Source organism: Myodes glareolus, chromosome 8, assembly GCF_982192425.1.
Source record: "Myodes glareolus chromosome 8, mMyoGla1.1, whole genome shotgun sequence".
Taxonomy (NCBI): domain Eukaryota; kingdom Metazoa; phylum Chordata; class Mammalia; order Rodentia; family Cricetidae; genus Myodes; species Myodes glareolus.
In genome coordinates this window covers 82,945,646-82,969,499 of record NC_142033.1, presented here as the reverse complement: position 1 = coordinate 82,969,499, position 23,854 = coordinate 82,945,646, and positions in this window count along the sequence as shown.

The window sequence follows — 23,854 nt, the reverse complement described above, 5'->3', positions numbered from 1 at the left end:
TATAATTACATCATTTCTTCCTTCCTTTTCTTCTGTCCAAACCATTCCATATATCCTTTCTTGCGTTATTTTAAATCCATGGCCTCTTTTTTTCACTAGCTGTTATAATATTCTTATCTATATACATGTATACAGATATTTATTCCTAAATATAACCTGATCTGTCCATATAAAGTTGTATATATGTTTTCAGTGCTGACCAGTAAGAATTGGCTAACCAATGTGTTTGTTACTTCTCCTACTCTCAGCATTTCTTCATTGCCTGTAGTTCTTTATGTAAGTTTGAGGCCTCACGGTCTTTCCCGTGTTCCCTTTGGTGTGTCTATTGGTGCCATTCCTACGCAGTTCATGCTTAGATAATAATGTTAATTCTTATTTTTGACATGTATTATTATACTACAGCAAGTGAGGTAATCTTAGGTCTCTGACTCTCTCTCTGATTCTGGTTCTCTCTCTCTCTCTCTCTCTCTCTCTCTCTCTCTCTCTCTCTCTCTCTCTCTGTCACACACACATATGAATAGCTTGGGTTTGGAGTCTAAATCCCTTCTATTTTCTCAATATGTGATTTGCTTTCTACAAAATAGGGATAATAATATATTTCTCACTTAATCATTGTGAGGATTAAAATTCAGGATGATGATAATGATGGTACTAATATTAGCTCACATATGTTTGGTGGTAGACAATGCACTCAGGTCATTCTATAATTTCCAATTCACCATACAAGGCTGTCACTTTGAGCAATTATTATCCCTACTCTCCAAATGATAAAGTCAAGGTTTCATAAGATAAGTGAGACATCCTATAAAGAGATATCCTTTGCTAGTACAAGCCAACTAATTCAGCTGCTATGCACTCTTCCAGGAGGCCAGTGACTTTTATTTTTTGTCCATTGATATTGTATTTGGAATATCACACTTAAAGGATAATTATTTCAGAAGTATAAATAAATCCAGTCTTAAATGTGAATGCTTTGAAATTGATTTATTTCATTTTAACTTTAGTTCTTCAATTTTTAAAATGTACAAAAATCAGTTTTATTTTTATGATACATTTTTATGTTTATTTACAAATTCCTATATGTTATAGACTACAGTTTTTGCATTTTCTCAAGTAAAATATAGTAACACAATTCATTATGTGAAGTGAAATAGACCAGATTAAGAGAAAAAAATCAAGCACGTTTTCTCTCCTATGAAGAACCTATATGATTTCATGAGGAGCATGAGAAGGGAGGAAGATCTCTTGGGGGTGAGAAAAAGGATAATGGAAAGAAAAGGGGGACTAGTTGAGGCATAAAAGTGACCAGGAAGGAGGCATGGGGCATGGAATATGAGTAAGAAAAAAACACAGGAATATAAATGTGTGAAATTATCATAAGAAATCCACCATTTTGAATGCTACCTAAAAATAATCAAATATATAAATACATAGTGATCAAGCCTTTTCACTTTTGTTGATAGTTGATAATATTTTGTTTCAATATAAACCCAGAAAGTGAGATGTGTCTGCTAATTATTTTTTTCCCATTCGTCTGTACATCTCAACTTTCTTGTTCAATTGTATCACTATGATTAGAATTATTTTCATTAAAGCACTTTAAAATCTGCTTAGTTTTATAATATTCAGTGGTCCATGAAATTTAAATAAAGTACTATTTATATATGTATTTGACTTAATATATATACCCATTGTACTAACTTGTTCTTTCATTTTTCTCCTGAGGGATTCAGCCATTCACCTGATTTTTAAAACAAAACTTTCTAGAATTTTCTGTTTCTGCACACTGAGTATGACTAATATTTAACATTGTTGCTTAATATTGGCATCAATTTAGCATGGGGTTTTATTCAGGAAAATCCAAATGAGCTTTGGTTCTCCTATAAATAATTTGCATCCCTCAAGAACATATAAAACATTTTTGTGTTTCTTTTATTTGCATTCTCTCTCTTATATCTTCAGCCAAACATTTGTATTTCAGTCATCATATTGTTAATGTGCAGATAATGATGATGAAGGACTCTAACTCTTCCCTGTATTGTCAACCCTGCACCAGCCCTAAGCACTAGCAATGGCTTACTTTCCTTTGTGTGTTGTAGATATATATAGAAAATCACTCACAGATGGTAGTCTTTGTTCTTTTTGCGGTGATGTGCTTGTCCCTTACTACTGACGGTGACTTTGAAGGTAAGGCAGATGCAAACTAATGCCCCATGTCACATTGACTTACACTTCTGCATCTTTTGTGGCATCCTTTCCTGGGCATTCCTTTCTTCATTTTCAAATTTCTCCCCCTCATTTGCTTTTCAGTTTCCCTCTCAGCCTTTGCCTCTCATTTAAATTCCCTCCCACTCCTTTCCAAGCATAGACTTTTTTAAAATTCAATGACATAGTTACCAAGATCTTGTTCCCACATTTGGAGAGGAATGCATATTAATATTTAAGATAATTAATGTACTTGATCTATTACCATATTTTAAAATATTTTATGGCTCAGTATTTTAAACAAGTGTCGAATGGAAAGACAAGAATCCAATTTTCCTGACAAATAATGAGGAGAAGACAACACTCAGAGCTGAGTTTCCATGAGTAGGTTGCTCTCACAGTGCTTATGAGCCAAAGATTGCCAGAAGCATAACTGTCGAGGAGCAAGTTGGGTTGATTAATCTCGACAGTGAGACAGTGCATTCACCTCAGCGAACTCTGGTGGATATTAGAGATAGTGCAGTCACAGTTATTGGATTTGACTCTGCTGAATGATTTTGAGGTAGTAAGGAAGCAGAGCTGTGCCTGGGTTGTATCTGTGCAGAAGCAGGACATTTGCTATGATAAGGAATTATAACAAATCTTACCTGAGAAGAATGAAGAACACATCTGAAGCCGAAAGAAAAATAGAGAATACTCTCTTCATTTTATTCAATAGGAAATGATGGGCTGCATCACTGTTTGGTCAATATTTTTGCTGTTTGGCATTTTAAGCATTATTTTTGTCAACAACAGATATATGATCATGTAATGGTACTATTTGATGATATTCCATGATAGTTTTCTGAACAGAAGCACACATATTAGACAGAGCATCATGGTGTATGTCTTTACTTTGTTCACAGGACCAGGATCAAATCCCTTTGAAAATTCAGCCAGAAATATAAAAAAGAAATTGAAGATATATTTTTGTTTCATTAAAAGTATGTTAGTGTGAATTTTTTTTATTTATTTGGCTTTAGGGGTTTTTTATTTTGTTTTGTTAGTTGTGATAACACATCACAATGAACCACATATTTACAGGAAGTAGAAATGGTGCAATGAGAACAGGAGAATTCCGGAAAGGAGAAAGTTGATTACTCCCACTCCTGCATAGATCACCAAAGCAGCAGGATGTGATCTGTCCCACTGAAAAAGGTATTGAGCCACATGGCTGACATAGATCAGAATAATGGGTCAATATAAGCTACAAGGGCAAATAAGCAGCATGACCTAATGGGCCAATCAGCTTTATAACTTATAGAGATATCTGTGTGATTTTCTTTGGGGCTAGACAGCTGTGGGTACCCGGCAGGAGAGAAAAACACGAACAAACAGGCCCCTCCATGTTACAGAATGGCACCCACATGGATAACTGAATCCACAGAAAGCCTGACAAAGCTTGGGAAAGACTATAGTAAAGCACTTTGGTTTTCAGCTGTAGCAGGAAAAAGGCTGTGCTGTTTTAAAATGCTGGCTTTCTGGGCCTTCCTGCCAGAGAAAATGCTGACTTTCAAGCAGTCAGTCCCGACTACAGTATTCTATTTTATTCAGTAGATGTGAACACTAGAAAGTTCAAGTGCATGAAACCAGCATATGCTGGGCTTCCTGTGCTGTTCTCCTAAACTCTGCATCATAGTATGGCTGAAAAGTAGAAGAGAAAGTGGGTGTATACAGAAGAGCAAAAACCTAAGAGGCAAGTTTGCTACAAGATTTCTCTGCTCTGCCGTGGCTGTGTGTGATAGTTAATATTGACTGTCAACTTGCTTGTCTATGCAATTAATTCTGAGTCAAACCTCTGGGCATGTCTGTGAGGGCATTTTCAGGAGGGATTAGCTGTAGGCAGGGTATCTTCTCCCAGAATAAACAGCACTTTCTTACAACACCACAGGTATAAAGAGGTCCTACAAGCAACAATACTTTTTGCTTTCCTGCCTTCACAGCTCACTGGTGAATGTGTCCATCACATAGTTGTTGATGCCACAGTTACCATTGTTTCCTGACATCATAACTCAGCTTCTTCAGGTTCCAGTGTGAACTGAAGACCTAAACCACTTTGTAACTGTTGAGAAAACCAACCTCCTAACGAACCATTTCTGGGTTCTCAACTTCACTAGCATGAAGATGGCCATCATTGGACTTTCTAGTCTTTAATGTGTAAAACTATTAAATATGTTTCTAAAAATTAATTCTATAGAGCCTTCTATGGATTCATTCTGCTGAGTTGATTCTTCTAGGGGCCCTGGCTAATGCCAGTGCTGAGAGATACTAATTGTATTCAACAACACAATCACATCTTAAAAGTTTCAACATCTCTCAATACTTACATTAAGAACTAAATTTCAACATGAGCTCAGGGTCAAATAATTATTTCAACCATAACAAATGTCCTTTAAAACAATGGTAGTATATAGCTGAGGGATTTACGTTTGTCATATTTTAATGCCTAAAAAGATTAAATTTGGATTAGAAAGATAGATTGGCAGGTAAAAGTATCTACCATGCAAGACTGACAACTGGAGTTCAGTTTCCAGAAGCCACAGTGGAGGGAGAGAACCAGTCTGCAAAAGTTGTTTTCTGACCTTCACATTTTCTGGGACACATAACTTACACACACACACACACACACACACACACACACACACACACACACACACACCCCTTAATGGAATAAATAAAATTAAGCTAAATTTGTATACTAGTGCAAAATCAGAGAATAATAAAGTATACCAATGATGGGCACAGACTATAAAACAACAAAATCTTGGTATAAAAAGAATATAAAACAGCAGAATCTTGGTGAACCAAAATCAGACTGGAAGAAACTTCACTGAAATTCCTGAATATTACGAATCTGTGCAATGATTTTCTCTGAAAAGCCATCTAGGGGATCATGTTGAAAACTGACTTGGCATCTCCTTCCCATAGTAGCAGACTCACTACACATGACACATCTGTGCTCTGTCTGTTATTTTGACTTTCACAGGAATGCTCCTGTTTAAGTTTCTGACAGCTGACGGAGCATGTCAAGTCACAAAAATCTACATGGCAAGGACACAATTCAGATATATTATTTCTGGCTGCAAAGCCGCACTGTGCTATGTGCATACATAACTACGCTGAAAATCATTCAGAGAGTAAATGAAATTATTAATAGTCAACTGGAATTTCTAAATCACATAGGAAATGCATACATAATTTTAAAACTTTATTTTGACTATATCACTAAAGCCTACAACATTTTGTTGCCTTTGAAATAATTAATGCACTTGAAACAATGTCAGAAATATATTAATTACTTCAAATCATCTGAATAATTTATCAACTTCTCTATATTGATTACCAGTGACACAATGACATTAGAACTTCAAAATCAATATTTTAATGGGATAAGTTGATGTCTAAAATATTAGCAAAAGTGCACTTACAGCGCTTTTCCCTCAAGCTACTTTTGTTCTGTTAGAGAAGAAATGCTTTTAAAATGAAAATTGACCCAGATAAAAATTCCTGCTAACCTAACTTGCAATTATACATGCAAAATATAGACCCCAAATTAGACGAGCTCCCGAAGTTTCAGATTTGGGAGTACCCACAGAGTCAGCCTCCTTTATCACTTCGAACAATGTTCCACATAAAACAAAGCTACTAATCAGTAGTTAACTAAAACCACGCACTATTCTTTCTTAACATGAGATTGCAGATGTAGTGGGGAAAGCTTGGCCTCTGAAGCAGAGTAGCCTGCATTTGACTTTACAATGTGACTGGTTTTAAATTTGTTTCACAGCTCTCTGGTTTTAGAATAATGAATTGACCTCAATAGGTCTGGTTTCCTGCATTTGTACATTGATTTAATATGTTGCTCTCTATAGCACTGAGTAGAAACTTCGCTGCCATTGAGTTCACAAGTCCAGTAACCCAAGCCAAAAGTCACAAAAGCGGAGCAGATTTTTCTTCCTTGTGCTCATCCATCACTAGCTATAGTGGTCCTCTCCTTGTTGCTCTCCAACTTAATGACCACCAGCATGATTAGGATAAGAACCACCATCATCACCCTCATATTATCTTCTTCCAGTCTAGATGCTCAACACTTTGTAAGTATAATTGTACGTCTGTTATGATGACATATTTAATACTGGCACTTGGGGAGCTGAGGAAGAGTATGACAAGTTTAAGGTCAACAGAGGATGTATAATGAGATCCTGTCCAAAAAAAAAAAAAAAGGAAAAAGGAGGAATAAAAACCACATGGCCATATCTATAAACTTGTGGTATTAGGGAGTCAAAAAGCTAGAATATCCCCCAAAGTTCTGTAACCATTTCATCATGTTGGCTTTTTAACATTGAGCTTCCCCAGGATTTTGGTTTGAAACTTTTTTGTAACATTTCTCTCATTCAGTTCCCTGTCATTAGTTTTATGACTTGATACACCATCTGCACACCAGTAGCATATGTACATATGTGTATCCTCGATCACACAACTGCCCTCAATTATGGATCATGTTAGATTATTTATTCTTGAGTTATCATATATATTAGTAGTAACTCTGGGCATTTCCCACAGATCTCTGCTTTTAAGTTTTGCTTATTTTTGTTAAAGGGACTTAAATATTCTTTTTTGGTTCTGTGCACATGTGTGTGTGTGTGCATGCATGTGTGTTTGTGTGAACACATGCCCACAAGCCCACACATGCATGCACATGATGTGTGTCTGTGAGTACATATACCACAATGCTCATGTGAGAAGTCAAAAAACATCTTTGTTGAGTCAATTCTCTCATTCTGTTACTTCTGTAGACTCTAAGTATCAAACTTAGGTCACTGAGTTTATTTGTCAAGTGCCGTTACCGGTAAGCTGAGAGATCTTGATGGTGCCCAAGAGAAAAGGAAAGCAATTTTCTTTCAAAACAATTTTTTTTTCTTTTCATGGTGCTGAAAATCAGACACAACACCTTGTGCATGCTATGCAAGCCATCGGGCTACATTCCAGGTTTTACATACATGGTTTGATTAACCAAATATGTAGGAATCACCTTGACTTTTCAGACATACTATCTAACCAAGCAGCAGAGAAACAAAATTCTCACAGGATGTGCTTCTCCTTGCCTCGCGCTCTGGGTCCTCCTCTCCACAAGATGACTCTGGAGTGTCATCCTTTCATTTTCTCTCTTGCCCCTTCTAAGGCAGCAGCTTGTGACATGCTAATTTGTTAAAAAGAAGGCTGATTTGTGGCACATTCTGACCCCAACTGCCTGCCACTGTAAACATTGTAAATACCCCTGCTTTTGTAAGGGCAGCTCTGTGAGGGCTCTCGGTGCCATCTGCCTTCCTCCAGTCTCTCTGGCCACCACCAAATCCACGTTCATGCTCTGCCTTCTATGCTGACTCTCTAATCTGCAGGTATACTGCCACCTGGGAGCTGTACATACCACACGTTGCTTGATGAATCTCTTCTGAACATCTTCATGATCCTTTTTCATCTCTTTTTGCTCTCTGCCAGACATGAGTATCCTTTTCTCAGGGACTTCTATAGCCAGTCCATTAAAGTCAACAAGTTGCAAGCCCAGAATTTCCAACCCTACTTCCTAGCCATAATTTCAGATACTTCCTTCTAATATGCTATGATATCCATTTATGTTCCTGTAGAATGGATGCTATGTATCCATTTATGTTCTTCTCTTACCTTACTAGTCTACAAAGACCCTCAAATGAGAATTTCCTTTCAATTTTGTTCACTAACCTATCGAAAACAACGTAAATATTGTTAAACATATTTCATTTCAAATAATGGGTGTATTTTTGACTGAGTGCTAGCAAGTACTAGCTGAAGGCAAGCTAAAGCAAGTGAAAGAAGCAAGCATCAGGGGAAGGCTTGATTTACAACAACCTGGTCTCAGGAAAAGTAACTGTGAGAATTAACCCACTTCCTGAGAAAAGAAGAATTTCCTCCCCAAAGCCCCATCTCACCATTGTTCTGAGAATTACTTTTCCAGCATATGACCTTTCAGGAAATGAGTTCAAACACAGCCCTCAGGGTTAGTCTCTTGGGCTTTCAGAAGAGGCTTGGCAGGTGGTATGTGCTGATTGGAGTTTAGGTCCTCTTTTTATGTCATCTTTGGCCCCAGCTTGCTTACCCCACCCCTCTCTGTTACACACACACACACACACACACACACACACACACCATGGCCAATGCCAAGTGACTGTGTCATCTGCAAGTCCTCTCCTGCTCTAGAAATAGGTAACGATAAGTCTCCACATCCTCAGCCTCCTTCAGTATTTCATTATGCTCTAACGCTTAGCTGTTTTTTTTCTATATCCTGCACCGACAAAGTGATGTGCAAAGTGTTAATCTGCAGGCGCCTGGTGACCTAGCCAATACTGTGGGGGACTAATCAGAATGATGTGTCACATTGGGATACACAGGTTTGGAAATATTAACAGTAAGTCTAGGTGAGAATGTGAAAATTATCAAGGGCTTAGCACTTTCTTGGTACCAACCCAGCACTTATGCAACAACACACAGTAAATTTCCCCTGAGTTGTGCATGCTTTTTGTTTTCTGTTAAATAAAAGCCAAGAAACTGTTTAAGAAACAACCTTTACTCTGTGTAGATTCATGAAAATTACATCCCCTGAGTTTATGTACAAGGGCTTTTAGAAGCCATAGACAGTGTTTTCTGTTACTACAGGTTTCCAATGCCTCAAATGGATGTGTCTTACAAGGGCATTCAATAAAAGCTGAGGTCAGAACACAGTTATACCAGGGAACGCTGTTACTGAACACATGTGATTTAATTTGATCCAAGAGTGGTGTTGGTTTCTAATGCTGAAAGAACTCAGACAGGTCTTCACAAAACAAAGGAAATGATTATTTCAACATTCTATGGTTCTCATGGATTTCTTAGTGATTCTTAGAATAGAAATAAAAACAAACTGTTAATAAAGAATGCCATGATTTATCTTAGCTAATCTTTATTAAAACCATAATTGTATATAGTCGGTGCTGGGGTTTGGCTTAAAATATTGCCCAAACGACTTGTATTGAAGGTTTGGCTCCTAGTCTGTGTCACCACTGGGAGAAGATGGAACCTTTAATAAGTATGACTTACTTTTATAGGAAGGGAAATCACTGGAATTATACCCTTGAAAGGAATATTGGGATTGCAGCCCACTTCTGTCCTTCCTGACTGTCAAGAAGAGTTTTTCTGCTATTATACACTATGTTGCTACAACACAAACAACAACCAGTCAGAATAGACAAGACCTCTGAAACAGTGAGTCCACAAAGATCCTTCCTTCTTACACACTGGTCCTCTCAGGTATTTTGCCATGGTGATAGGCAGATGTCTAACACAACTTTCTCATCCCAAACATGAAAATAACAATAGTTTTGTTAGGAGCCAGAGTTTAATTCTCATAAAAAGATGGTAGTATACATACCCATAGGACCTAAACAGGAAGGAATTTATTCAGCACAAGCTGACTGCCTTCATTGGTTCCTTCATAGTTGATCCACTGGAGCCGTCTATATCTATTGACCAAAATACTAGGTTGAAATGCAAAGTCAAAATTTTTCAATGATGAAGAAAGGGGGAGGAATATTATTTTCTTTTGATTCTCTCAATTGGATGAGGAACTGTATAGATTAAAAATCCAGTGCTTTGCTGAACAATGATGGTGCACGCGTTTAATCCCAGCACTCTGGAAAGAAGAGGCAGGCAGATCTCTGGAAGTTCCAGGACAGCCAGTCTACACAGACAATTCCTGTCTTGAAAAACAAACAAACAAAAAAAAACTAATGCTTTAAACATTGTGGTGGAATGGTAGAATGTGTCTTTTCTTTCACTGGAAGACTCATTGTTGAAGACTCTTTGACTACGTTATGATATTGGCAGGTGGGACCTTTGGGAGGCAATTAAATCATGAAGACCTGGTGAGATTAATTCTGAGGGGGCTTTCTTTTCTTTCATCAATTGAGCACAGAAGCAAGGTACTGGATAGAAACCAAGAAGGGAGCTGCATAGTCTTCAACTTTCAGACTCCACCGCTGCAAAAGTGTATAAGCCTCTGGTCAGATATCTTGATACATTAGCCTGCGTGGATCAAGACAAGTTCCAGAACCCACCAGCTGAGTCTTTCAAAGCAGATTGACAATTTTTCTTAATATCTTTTTATTAAAGAGTGGCCATTATAACGTCCTCCTCAATCACCTACAGTGAGAATTAAATAATATATGGAAATAAGTTGTTACACATGCAGTTTTCACAGATGAGCAATTAAACCAAGAGTCTCTGACACAAACAGGGCATCAGAATCAGGCCTGAGACTTCACAGAAGGTGTCTGCGTATGACTTCTGCTTATTTGCTGGTCCTGGGTAAAACTACTCTCCTGTAACGTATAATTCTATGTTTTGTCTCTGCATCACTTGTGATGCTAATTATGCAGGTTAGACAATTATCCAGTTACTGCTCATGGGTCTCAAAAAACAGCTTTAAAGTTAGCTCCATTGTGAGCTAACTGTCACCACGGAGATGATTATGCAACGCTAGGCAGCACAATTAAAGTATTCTTGAAGAGGTGGGATGAAAGCTTTCTGCCCTGACCTTTCAAAACCCAATTGTAGCATCCGTGATTTTCCATTATAGCTGATTAAATGAAACAGAGATGTCCCTGATGAAAGCAGGGCAGGTATTTATGATTGTAGCCATTAATGAGAAAGAAGGACCTTACAACTACAAGTGAGCGAACAGGAGATGATGACTTAAAATTGCTTTGTGGCAGGGCATCATTGAAATGGGATCATACACACTACCTCAAATTACAGAGTCCTGAATAAAGACCAAAATCATCGCAAAGGGATCAAACTGAGTCTGATGCAATTTACATGCTCTAGGTGAAGCAACTTACACAAAAGAAGGTTGGTGTGCTGCACTGCATTCCTCCTGAAACACTGCCTGCTTTCAGGTCAGCATGGAACAATCAGATGCTTCTTCTACCATTCCTCCAAAGCTACCTCATTTGACCCATGCTCAAGGTTTCTGCCCCTGGACTTTACATAGGCAACTGCTTTGCTGGGTTTTGTAGCTTGCTCCCCTCATGACAATAAAGATGACTCTGAGAGCTTCACAGCCTTGGTAAGTGGAGTGACCCTGTTCCCTGAGGCATTTTTTTTTCTTATTAATGTTCTTAACCACTTGAAGTTGGGATCACACAGAGCAGAGAACCCACATTGACAAGTCAGCTTGTCCTTATCTGCTCAATCTGTCGCTTAGGGACACAAGGCAGTGTGCTTCAGGTACTGTGCCAGGAGACCCTCCCACTCACGTTTGTTAGCTGCACATGGCTGTACTTTGATGATATACTTCTTTCTCTAGTATTCTTGAGATTTTCTTCCTGATTTCTGTTTCCCCGAAGAAATATCTCAGTGCTACTTGATGACTCCAACAGGCTAGCTTTTCTTGTCTTGTTGATTCTCTGAACTGAATTTTGTGTGCCCATTCCCATCTTCTTCCTCAGGTCATCCCCAGTTTAGACTTGTGCTGACCAAGGATTCTGTCCCACCTGGTCCTGCAGCCATTAATTCCCAAAGAATCACACAGAGGTCTGCATTAATTACAAACCGATTGGCTCATTAGTTCAAGTAACTTATTAACTAATTCTTATAACTTATATTAACCCGTAATTCTTGTCTGTGTTAGCCATGTGGCTTGGTACCTTTCTCAGTGAAGCAGTCACATCTTGCTTGCTCTGTGTCTGGCTTCATCTCTGGCTGGGTGGCAACTGCAGACTGAAACTTCCCTCTTCCCAGAATTCTCACTGCCCCACCTCTACTTCCTGCCTGATTTCTCCACTTATACTTTCTGTCTGGCTACAGGCCAATCAGCATATATTAAACAAATACAAGAAACAAATCTTTACAGGGTAAAACCATTGTTCCACAGCAGACTTGAAATGAGAAGAAAGGACTAAACTTCACCTACAGAACCATAGTTTTCTTCTTTGACAGAGGGATTTGATTGTTGAAATGAGAACAGAATAACCCTGAAACTGGAAAATTCTGTATTCTACCCAAATTCTGTTCTGGAATATCTGTATACCATAAAGTAAATCCTTTCTACAAAGCCCTTCCCTAAGCCACAATTAATGAACCTCTAATGCTGTCTCCTTTAGCTCTGAGGGTTTTAGATATTGTGAATGTAGGTCTAGAGCTGACTAAAAGAACTGAGCTCTTTGTCAGTGATTAATACTGAGTATCTTACCAGCTCATTTCTCTGGTAGAAAATGGAGAACAGACCAAAAGAGAGACACTCTGTCCTTCAGTATAATAAAAAATTTGGTAACCCAGAAACTGCTGCAGTAACTTTTAATTCTCACTTCACTAGTGCAAAAGGATGAGATGTATTCATGAGTTCACAAAAAAAGGAAAAACACCCTCCAACTGATGGTGGCTGCCAGCAAACATAAGAAAAATCCAAACACAAAAAAAGAAGAGAAAGAACGTAGATTAGTTGAACAAAGAACAGCAAAAATTCAAAGACTGCAGGCTGTATCAAAACCAGAACATTGAGTGGCATGCCCCATCAGCAGTGTCAGGAGCCACCAAACGTTGGGAAGTAGAAATATGGAAAAGATCAACACAGTTTATGAATCTATCTAATTCCTGTAAGGCATTTTGTGGTATAGGATCAGTTTCAGGGAATAGGGCCAAGATGTGTGTGTGTGATTCATGCTCTAGATCACATACCTATCCCTGCTGTTGTAACCAAACAAGGAGTCTGTTTCCATCTTCAGCATCTTGCTCATCTCTAAAATGGAGATGATAAGCAAACTCATATCAAGGTCTTGAGCATATTAAGAATATCAATGCATATTCAGGCCAAAGAATAATAGTGAACCTGTCCTCAATATTATGAACATGATCACTTCCAAGGACTCTAGTTGCCTGACAAGGTTCTCAGTCCACACCCTCCCCAATAGTGGGTCCATCCTCTCTAACCCAACGTCTCCTTTCTTTCAACTTTTATGCTCGTTGGTCCTTGTTCTCCCCTCCTTCATTTTTCTCTCTGCCTACTCTAGTTTTGTGTTTGGGTTTTCATCTTATCATGTGTGGTGTTTGATTTTGATTTTTCTTTTCCAGGGTGTGGAATCTGGAAGCATTTGGTAAGTCTAATACAGGTTGGATAACCTCTGAGTTAACTCACATATGAAAATGTCTATGTAATTTATAAAGACATTAACAATTTTCTCATTGATCCATCTATTCCTTATGGTTACAAATATCATTTCACATTATTTTCCCATATACCATGTATTGTGGCTTGGCTTTTATCTCTTTCCATGACTTTAGGTCATGTTCTTTTCAAAGGAAGCTAGGCACCCCCGCAAGTCCTCTGACTCTTCAACTTGCCTCTTATAAGAGTGTGACATGTTAAAAGATATGCCTCTGCCTTTACACCCAGAAGTTGGGAGGCAAAGGCAGGTGGATCTCCATGAGTTCGAGGCCAGCCTGTTCTACAAGACCTAGTTCTAGTACAGTATCCAAAGTTACAGAGAAATACTGTCTCAAAACAACCACCACCACAACAAAGATGTGCCTCAATGGCACCATTGTCCATTTTTGGGCATACGGAGGGAGGTACCTTTGTTTCCATGGAATAAACAACAACAAAACAAACAAAAAGATGCGAACACTTCAAAGTAAAAATACTTCAATGACAGAAGCTTCAAATATAAGGGTGCTTGGTCCTCACTTTAGACCCCAAACTCTTAACAAAACACACATGGCACAATCAACAGTAGGAGTGTATTCGTCAGATGAAGCATAATATATTAACTGGATATCAGTTGAGAGAATGCATCCCTTGTTGTAGGCTTGTCAGTGACATGCATGTCTCAGTTCGGAAGTTATGTAACAAAATGGATGAACTTTCATTTAGAAAAACTGACTTGAAATTATTCTCTCTGTTGTAGTTAGGTAATGGAACATACTAGCTAGTAAGGCTAGAGCTTATGGAAAAACAACCTCATTCTGTTGTTCTTTGCCCCTATAACAGGTAGAATTAGGTGTTAGCTATACAATAGTGAACAAAGGTTTGCCTTCTCCACGGTGTCTTTTCCTGTGTGTAAATAATAACTGTAAATGCTACCTCACTATGGCAGAAGAAATGATGAAGAATGAAAATGTTTGTCACTGTGCATGTCCTAGAACTTATGGTAGTCCCAGTAAATTAACATTTCTCACCTGCTTCTTTCCAGAACTTGTGCCATATCCCACTACCATGCACATTGCTGGCAGCTTATTTATCCACCTGATTTGAATGCCTAGCGACCCCTAGTATTGACCTGATTACACATAGAATGACTTTGTCTTAATCATTTTGTGACAAGGGAAGATTACAGTGCTTACCACTGGTGACAATTAAAACCCACTAAAAGAAAAAAACAAGTTGTTTGGCAAGGGAGGATTCTAAAACCTTGCAGTAGCAGAACACAGAAAACAGCAGCATCTGCTCTCGCCTCTATGCTCATAAAACAAACATTTTCTGCTATGAAAATCATTATCTGGAAAGGCCCTCCTGATATCCTTTGTTTGTATAGCGTTCCTGCCACACACTGAGGATATTACAATTTTCCTCTCCCATTCTCACTCCGTCTTTATCTTTACCCATCTTTTTCTGTTTTTGCTAATAACACGGTATCATTTTAAGGCTATAAATGGACCATCACTGCATCCCATATTGTTGTTTATATCAACCAAGTGCTCAATTTGGTAAATAAACATATGTCTTAGCATTTTAAGTCTGTGCTGGGCTTAAATGTGATATTCTTCTTTCTTGCAACACAGAATGAGGATCATCTATTAGTTTGAGGCTAAGCCCATCCATCCCTTATGATTCTGTGAGAGTACTCTACCTTAGAAGTTCCCCCAGACAATTGGATTTCAGAAGTACAAAGTGCCCTGTTCCACATTGTAGATTTGCATACTGTTCACAAGGTAATATTGAGCTATTTAAATAATAGCACAATAGTGTGTTAAATGCAATTAATACCAATAAAAATGAACCAATCATTCAAACTGCTAGCAAAGTAGATTTATGCTACAATGTTTTTTTGTGATTTTGTTATTGTTGTTGTTAAATTAATATAATGTTTATAATCAAACTCCACAGACATATGAAAGTTTTGAGATGAAAGAAAATAGCTCAATATCCTACTTTGACATCTGTGTTAGTATATGCTTTTTGACACTGAGCATAACTAAGTATCCCAATTAGTAACTATAATGGCCAGTGTATAGTTTCATAAAATGTAACAGATCAATTTTCGTTTGTCTTTGGTATTTTTAAATGTTTAATATTCTATATTTTATTCCATGTATTTATAGGTAGCGTGATTCTTGTATGGAGGTCAGAGAACAACTTGGAGTTGTTTCTTTTCTTTTACTATGTGGGTTTCAGGAACCAAAATCAGCTAATTAGACAGAAAAGCAAGTACTTTTCTTTTTACTACCTATGAACCATCTCATTGGCCTGCTTTGGGACAATGAACTTGTACTGGTTTAATAAAGTGCTGACTGGCCACTTGCAAGGCAGGAAGTATGGGTGGGGTGACCAGAACAGAAGAATTCTAGGAAGAGGAAACGCTCAGTCTGCAGTCATCACCCAGATGCAGAGGATGCAAGATGAGAATGTCTTACTGATTAAAGGTACCAAGCCACATGGCTAACAGAAACAAGAATTATGGGTTAATATATGATATAAGAGTTAGATAATAAGAAATCCTAAGCTAATAAGCCAACCAGTTTATAATTAATGTAAGCCTCTGTGTGTTTCTTTGGGACTGAATGGTTGTGGGACCAGGTGGGACAGAAACCTCTGTTGACACTGGCCCCGATTTCTTAAATCTTTTCTCCCCAAAATTACTGATGAAACACCCAATAATAAACTCTCCAAGTCCTATAGAACATTCTGAACCAGTAAGTATGAGAGCAATTAGGAAAGGCAATACTACTGGTGAGAGGTAACATCTTAAATTAATTTAAGACAATTAAAGGTGTTATTGCTGACCTTCCCTGTCACCTGGGTACCCTGTGTCGTTAAGAGACAAGCTCCACCCTGCAAGCTAAACTCAGGCCTTCTTTCCATTCTCTCTCTCTCTCTCTCTCTCTCTCTCTCTCTCTCTCTCTGTGTGTGTGTGTGTGTGTGTGTGTGTGTGTCCCTCTTCTGAAGAGGTAACTATTGTCTCCCCCTTCCCCCACCCCCATCTCTGCCTCTCTCTCTTCTCCACCCTTCTCCCTTCCCCCATCCCCCCTTCCCATTCCCCTCCTTAACACTAAGTTAACTCTACCCAAACTCTCTCTGCATGGTGTAGCTGTCTGCCTCTCACCCGCCGTGGCCTCCCATACACCAAGGGGACCCACCAAGATCTTGGGTGGTCCCTCTCTGCCCCTCATGGAACCACCTTCCGGAGTGAGACTGGTCCCCTACCATATGTTTATAAATAATAACAAAAAATAATTATGTTGCTTTCCCTGATACAGAATGGAGTTGTGGGATAGCTCCTTGGCGGTAGTTCTGACGTCCTAAAAGAAGAGGAAAGGAAAGTCTTGAAAGAGAAAGAAAACTTGGAGAGAGTGACGAAGTGAAGGATGATTAATCAGAATATAGTGGCATATTTATAAAGATGTTACAATGAGAACCATTTGTTTTTATACTAGCTTACAATAAACTTAAAATTTAGTTCTTACATTCTTAAAACAATTCTCATCGTAATAGGAGAGGACTGGTGCCTCTGTGACTCTCCCCTTCCATGCAATTGAGTATCAGGAATAAATAAAAGAATTTAATTTCTGCTTGCTTATCTCCCTGACCATAACTAACTGCTTCCTGTAGGCTCCATAATGGTTTAGAGAATGACTTCCTAACCTGGGTGACCATCTTTCACTCATCTTTTTCCATTTCTGACCTAAAGTTAAGTTTATGTTTCAGTCTCCATTTGACGATTTTCTTTTAAAATCTTGTCATTCCTTTACAGAGCAGGTAACTGAGCCCATGCCCCTCAGCATCGTGACAAGTGCTCTACCATAGGGCTACATTCAGACTCTGGGCTGGTCTTTTAAAATCTCCTTAATACTTAAGTTCTTGCAATAAAGACATTGGAAAGACATATGGAAATACTTTAAAATTCTTAGATAATACATTAAAAGATCATTTTTTAAAGAATAGAAATAGAATGAAAATCTGTTGTTCCTACTTAAATGGTAACTGTAATATTTCATTATTTGATACAAGAATGTTCATACATATATATGGATCAAATTGTTCATTATTTGCTTGGTTTTATTCTGATGTTTCCTATTGCTTAGAACTAGTAGAGAATAACAAAATGTGCATAATATATTACTAAGCCTAAAGAGACTTCAAAGTATTCATAAGATATTATGGTTTTGGCATATTTGCGATAGTGCTTACTTTAGACTTTGAATCACTTAATTTTGTTGGTTAGCATTACTGTGGATTTCAAGATTGTAACTAGAATAATGAAGTGCACATACCATACAAGAAGCTAAAGGAATTGAAATTTAGCTAAGATTTTTTTTTTCTGTAACAACTCGGATATATATTATATAAGAAGAGCAAAGATTTCCAACCAGGTTTCTTTGTGTGAGAACCTGGTTTCACTGCTCGTGTATGTTCTTGCCAGTTCGAACGTTCACAGTATTAAAAACTTTCATTGTCTACGAAATAAGAGCAAATGATAACATCAGCTAATGACCAATTACCCATATCAAAGACTAGAATACAGTTCGTTTCTGAAAATCTCCTAAGAAGTACAAAACCCTTTTGGAGAAATCAGTGTTAAGTGTGCACCATCCAAGGGGCTGCTGTTCTGCAGGGCATTCATTAGCACTAACAAGGTCTGAAGCACTGAATGGTCTCTTTTGTCATTGTAGTACACCATTAGGCTTTTCTACGAATTGATTGTAATCACCTTTATCTTGAAGTTCAAGTATGTAATTTGGCCATAAGTGCTTTCATCTGAAACCTTGCATTTTCAGACAGTGCTAATCCTGGCATAGAGACACCTGTGTTCTAGGACCTGAGACCATAAACCACATCTGAACCATGTATAAGATTCATGAAATGGATTAAAGTCTTCTGTTTCCCTCGCACTTCCTAGGGGAGCAGAAGTAAATAGAAGTAAATAGACAAGATTTATCAGATAGGCAAAAATAAACTTGGAATCCCTCCCAGACTATGACAAATTTTGAAGAATTTCAAGCCACTGCTTCTGACATTTACTGTCATGAGTGGCCTGTGTAGTTTTCTATTTCATTTACTTATAAGTAATTTTAAACATAATTCTCTCAGAGCAAAGAACTAAGATCTGTCATAACCCGAATAACCTTGGGAGAGGATCCTGAGCTTAGATGGGAAACAGTTTACTTTACTTTCAACTCTGTGAGACTCTGCACCCACTTAACTCATTTCGGGATTTCTAATAACTTGTGGTAATGCACTGTGAACTAATCTTTTCATAAGGGAATAATTATATACTTCAGCATAAAGCAGTGACAAATTATGAAACTTTAAACATACTCAATACCTATATTTAACATGGTTTTACATATGGAAAGCTAATGATTTGCAGGCTGATAGTTTTGGCAGACACTGATTAGTAGTTTGAATGTATTCATTTATAAACCAAAGAAGTGTAAAATACCAAAATACTCCTTGGCCACATAACAATTAGCAGAAGCCATTAATGAAAGGTACAGCTCAAGGGGAATGAGTGAGCAACATGCTGTTCAATGGACCTAGGACTAGAGGCAATCTAATGGGACCCTGTGTGGTGCACGTGAAGATGAAAACATTATTTAGACAATGCAGACTGGCAAATGATTTACTGTTCTGTGAAAATGTCAATGGAAGACAAAAGATTCACGACAACATCTTGGAAGTCAAACCCTCAGCTTACCAATCATATGTGGTAAGGTAAAGAAGGGGCAACACTTTGGATTCCCTATTATGGGATTGCTTATCATCTTTCCTGTACTTTTCAGTGGAGTGAATATATTTGTTTCTTTTGATGAGAAACAAATTATTACAAGCTTAGAAGATACAAAGAATATAATTATTCTCTCCAGGTTTTTGTGGAGTTGCATGTTTATATAGGAGTAGACTACCTATTCTTCCCAGGGCTCTCCAGGATAGAAACAGATGCCCACTCCTGGTAGAATTTATCTCATTCAAGTTCCTTGTTGGAATGTATTTAGATGGTTATATAATTGATTTCCTCAGACAGGATCTTAGTCCCCATTTTCTTTCTTGTTGATGACTGCTCCCAGAAGTACAAATATAAGCTCAAGACTCTCGCCTCAGCTCAGACTCCCTGTTAGTTCCTCTCAGTCTTCCTCTCTTCTTTTTCAAACACTTACTGGAATCTGTCAGAGTCTTCCGCTTTGTCAAATTAATCATCCTACCTGGGATTCCATCTTATTCAGTTTTTACGCATACCCAAATGAAAGAACTTGAAATAATGTAGACAACAAGGACAAAAGTTAAAACTGTTTTTTGTAATTCGTCCAATAGGGTGCAAGTGTCACAAACAAAAGCACAAATCTTTTAGATCTTCTAGATCTTTGTAGACTAGCATGCAAATGGAACTGAAATAGAAAACTGGGGCTTTTATGACTTCAATTCGCTAGTATCAAAGTGCAAACTGGCCAGGTGACACTACTATAAATAATAATGGGAAAAACACTGAAAGATGTGGTTATAGATTCTAAAGGTCCTAAGAAATGAAAGTTGGTTTATAAGAGAAAAAATGGGTGTCATGGTAAAGGGAAGATGTACATGTATCATAGCAGTAACATTTGCTTAAGAATAAATAAAGTTGAGTTTAGATCGCATGGACATGATTTGCAAAAATAAATTTCCAAGTGTTAACATAAAGCAGAAATAGAGAACCAAATGGTAGTCCAATTCCTTGTGGTATATGTACTGTAAGTGTATGAATTCAGTGACATATTTGATGCTTAAAATAGCCTTGTCTTATTATATCTTGTTTCGTCCTGATTGTCTGTCATCTCTAGGAGGCTTGCTCTTTTCTGAAAGGAAAGGGAAAGGAAGTGGGCCTGGGGGAGGGGGAGAGGGATGCTGGGATGAGTGGAGAGAAGGGAAACTGCGATCATGATGAATTGTATGAGAGAAGACTGCATTTTAATAAAAATAAAAAATAATAACCTCTCCACTGTACAACCCTAAAAAATGTTCCATATTGATCATGACAAGTGTCATTTTCAAATATCCAGATGCAGGACATGAAGAAGTTAAAAAGTTCTTACAGCTTTGCACTCCTCATGGCGACAACAAAGCAGAACTCTGTCTACAGAAGACAAAAGTTGAGCGGGAAGCCTGGAAATACCTAAAGCAAGGAAGTGTTTGAAGTGAGGTTTGCTCATAAGAAGCACATGATAAACACTCCGCTGCACTCAATCTCTGACATGTAAGGCCCCACAAGTCCAGTAACAGCCTCCCTTCACACAAGCTCTCTGGGCTTTGAAGCATCCTCCTCTTCAGTGCGGTACCTTCCCTAATACAATGACTTAGAATTATGCTGTCGAAGGGTAACTAGTGATTGGTAAGTAGCAGTCTTTCTCTACAAGACTCCCAGGGGATGACTGACACCAGAGACATCATTGAACTCTCCACAGACACAGCTCTTGGACAGGTATTATATATTATAAATTGGATAAAGAAAGAACAGAATAATGAGTGATAATGATATAGAAATAAAAGAGTAATACACTTGCTAACATCACCCTTTTTCTTGGGCCCATTCTGAAGAAAAATAAAGTTATGTTACTTTCCTGAAAGAAGTATAACCCCGTGACCATCGACATGATAACCAAGACAGTTGCTAATGACTAACAGGTAGCATGTACGGAGTGGATAAATATCTTCAGGTCACAGTTGACCTTGGGTTATTAAAACCGTGGAAAGCAATTTACAGAGAGGGGAGACTACTTTATTCTTCAGGAGTCCTGAAGGCAGAGAGTAACATATTTCCTGTGGCTGCCAGCACTAATGGGGGGATATTCAAAAAGGTTTCTGAAATCATTACCCTTGTAACCCTAGGATTCCAGACTATGGACTCCCAGGCTTCTGAGGTAAGGTTTCAGGTTCTTTTAAGGCATCTAGTCTGCAGTTCTTTTGCATAGCAGCCCCGGCACACCATACGGTGCAGGGCAGTTGTCTTGTCCTCATACTCGTCTTCCCTGTCCACTCACACATCACTCTTCTGTGTACAGGATCATAGGACACATCACGTCACCTCAAATAAGTGAATAAAATGAGTCTCTCAGATGCATTTTGATGAAGATATAAGGAACCAACAATGAATCTAGACAAGCAGAACTCACACAGATAATTGTACTATACACTCCCACATCCAGACCAAAGACCCCTTGTAGTCAGAGGCTGCTTGTTTGTTCCTGGACACCCAAACCTAACATAATTACACAGATAACAGTATCAAGTAAATCACGGCTTGCTTTTTTTCTTAACCTGAAGTAATTTCTCCAATATTTGAATGAAAGTCATGGTGGTGCATACCTTTAATCTGAGCATTCAGAAGCAGAGGTCAGCAGGTCTCTGTGGGCTCAAGGCCCACCTGGTCCACACAGGGAGTTCTAGTCTAGCTATAACTCCATAGTAAGATCCTAACTCAAAACAAAACCAAGTTGTACTAAATTTTTCTTCAAAGAAATCCTCGATGTTACACTTCTTTCTTACTCATCAGTGATGTGGGATTTCTCTCTGTATGCTGTGAATATGTTTTATTATATAACAAAAAAGAATGCTAGACAGAAAAGGACAGAGGCAAGCACAGGTTCTTGGTAGCAGCTTTGTCTTGGGTGAGCCCTGTTTGCTAGAGGCAAGCCAATGTGCAGCTCTTTTAAGAGAGACTTCCTGATTCAAAGTTAATGACAAAAACCTCAGAGCTCTTTTAAGAGGCTGCAGCCACCAAACACTTAAATGGTGTTTATAAGCAAGCCAGTATCAGGCTTCTTAGTGTTAGCATGGATCTAGAAACTCCACAGAATTGTGACAATAAACATGGCTCCTGCCAGTACATCAGTAGTTTAACTTCCCCTAGAATTCACAATAGCTCAAAGAAATGAAATGAGGATGGAGAAATATGGACGAAACAAGGGAGAGGACAGAACATCACAAAGTCAAAACGTCTTAAGAGGAAAACACAAACCCAAGCATCACTTACAACACCGAAAATATAAAGTGATGAGAAGAGACCAAGAACAAAGACAGCATTTAATAGTATTGGCTGTGGAGATACCAAAATGTCATTGAAGACCAAAGATGTTGCTTTCCTCTATTCTCCTTATTGATTTTTAAAAATGTGAACAAAAATACAAAGAGGGGAGGTTTCACTTGGGAAGGATACAGAGGGCTTTGTTTAGGAAATTTAAATATGATAATTTTTTTATTTCTAGAAAGCATTTGGAAAATAATAGAGAAAAAACTAAGTAAACCTTTGAGCTTTATTACAATGTTTTCTATTATTGTAAGTACATAATAAACAAATAAGCTTATTAATAATTATTTAGAGTTAGCCATTTTGTACATTAGAAATATCATCCTGATAATCAGAAATGATCCATAGATCTTTAGGTTTTCAATTTTTTTTAATTGTAGAACTTGTTTTTCACTTTTACGACCTACCTAAGCTGAATTCCAAAGAACATAAGCCTAATTTAACTGTGTTCATTGAATTCCAGTAACTGGATTTCACTGACTTTTTTGCTTCTATTTTTCAAATAGGTTACTATACAGGTTACTATACAGGACAGAGAGAGTCCCTCAACACTGATTAACCCAGCAATTAATTAGGGACACTTTGTGAATCTTTGTGTTGAGTTTTGCAATATAGATTTAACTTTCCCATTGAAGCTTTTCTAATCTTTTCCTGAGAACCTGAAGGCATTCCCCTTCTGCCAACAAATTCCAGCAATGCTGTAAGGTCAGGTGACTGTGTATGCTGCTACATCCCAATTAAGACAACACAACACACCCAACTATGGATCCTGTCGCTAAAGTTCTGTTTCCTTCAGAATCTCAAAGCTTTGAGTCTTTGAAATGACACAAGAGTTCTTAATTTCAGTATTTTTTAATTAGCACAAAATTAATTTTAATAAGCACAAAAATCATTAGATATCATAATGGCATTTTCACACAAAGTGTAGTTTAGCTGATTCTCTTCTAGTTTTGCTTCACTATTCCTCCACAGCTTCATTTTTGTCCTTTCCTTTCTTGCCAAGTTTCCCTAGAAAAAGGACTTTATTTTAAAATGATAATAATAAATAAATAAATTGGAGGAATTAAGATGATCATTGAAGATAAGTGAGAGAGTTTAAAATGGGATTTATATGACATTCCCTGAAAATATTAGAGGGAGTTTAGAGATGTTGGATCCCAAGGCTCTGTTACAGCATGTAGTCATTAACATATTTCTCATTGGATGAGTATTCCTCAAGGGCCTGACGACACATTGTGCTATAGGAAAAATTCAAAGACCCCTGCAGAGTCTTC